We start from the raw sequence: 1,767 nt of genomic DNA on the forward strand, positions 1-1,767 counted from the left end.
TCCCCCAGCCGCCGTTACCCCGCTGCCGCCGTTACCCCGCTGCTGAAGAAATACCGTATTTTATATTTTTTATTCTCGGTGTCTGGAAGGGTTAATGTAAAGGGTTAAAATGATTATTTTATGAGAAAACCCCCTTCTGGAGGCTGGTTAGCGTCTCGCACAAACATACTAACACACTTATACACACACACACATACTAACACACTTATACACACACACACATACTAACACACTTATACACACACACATACTAACACACTTATACACACACACACATACTAACACACTTATACACACACACATACTAACAGACTTATACACACACACACATACTAACACACTTATACACACACACACATACTAACACACTTATACACACACATACTAACAGACTTATACACACACACACATACTAACACACTTATACACACACACATACTAACACACTTATACACACACACATACTAACACACTTATACACACACACACATACTAACACACTTATACACACACACATACTAACAGACTTATACACACACACACATACTAACACACTTATACACACACATACTAACACACTTATACACACACACACATACTAACACACTTATACACACACACACATACTAACACACTTATACACACACACATACTAACACACTTATACACACACACACATACTAACACACTTATACACACACACACATACTAACACACTTTACACGCTAAGATACTTTACACACTAACACACTTTACACGCTAAGATACTTTACACACTAACACACTTTACACGTTAAGTTACTTTACACACGTCACTTCACACGCTAAGATACTTTACACACTAACACACTTTACACGCTAAGATACTTTACACACTAACACACTTTACACGCTAAGATACTTTACACACTAACACACTTTACACGCTAAGATACTTTACACATGTAACTTCACACCCATCACACTGAGCGGATCCGTCTTCCGGTGAAGTTTCTGTTGTAATTTGCACTACTGGCCAGCATCACTAAGGGGCATTCTGTGAGGCGGTTCTGCCCCTTAAGGGGGTAATCGGTAACATACTAAAGGGGTAATCGGTAACATATTAAAGGGGTAATCGGTAACATATTAAGGGGGTAATCGGTAACATATTAAAGGGGTAATCGGTAACATATTAAGGGGGTAATCGGTAACATATTAAAGGGGTAATCGGTAACATATTAAGGGGGTAATCGGTAACATATTAAGGGGGTAATCGGTAACATATTAAGGGGGTAATCGGTAACATATTAAAGGGGTAATCGGTAACATATTAAGGGGGTAATCGGTAACATATTAAGGGGGTAATCGGTAACATATTAAGGGGGTAATCGGTAACATATTAAGGGGGTAATCGGTAACATATTAAAGGGGTAATCGGTAACATATTAAGGGGGTAATCGGTAACATATTAAGGGGGTAATCGGTAACATATTAAAGGGGTAATCGGTAACATATTAAGGGGGTAATCGGTAACATATTAAAGGGGTAATCGGTAACATATTAAGGGGGTAATCGGTAACATATTAAAGGGGTAATCGGTAACATATTAAGGGGGTAATCGGTAACATATTAAGGGGGTAATCGGTAACATATTAAGGGGGTAATCGGTAACATATTAAAGGGGTAATCGGTAACATATTAAGGGGGTAATCGGTAACATATTAAGGGGGTAATCGGTAACATATTAAGGGGGTAATCGGTAACATATTAAGGGGGTAATCGGTAACA

This window comes from Sceloporus occidentalis, unplaced genomic scaffold (genome assembly GCF_023333645.1).
Source record: "Sceloporus occidentalis isolate IW3139 unplaced genomic scaffold, rSceOcc1.0.p SCAF_347, whole genome shotgun sequence".
Taxonomy (NCBI): domain Eukaryota; kingdom Metazoa; phylum Chordata; class Lepidosauria; order Squamata; family Phrynosomatidae; genus Sceloporus; species Sceloporus occidentalis.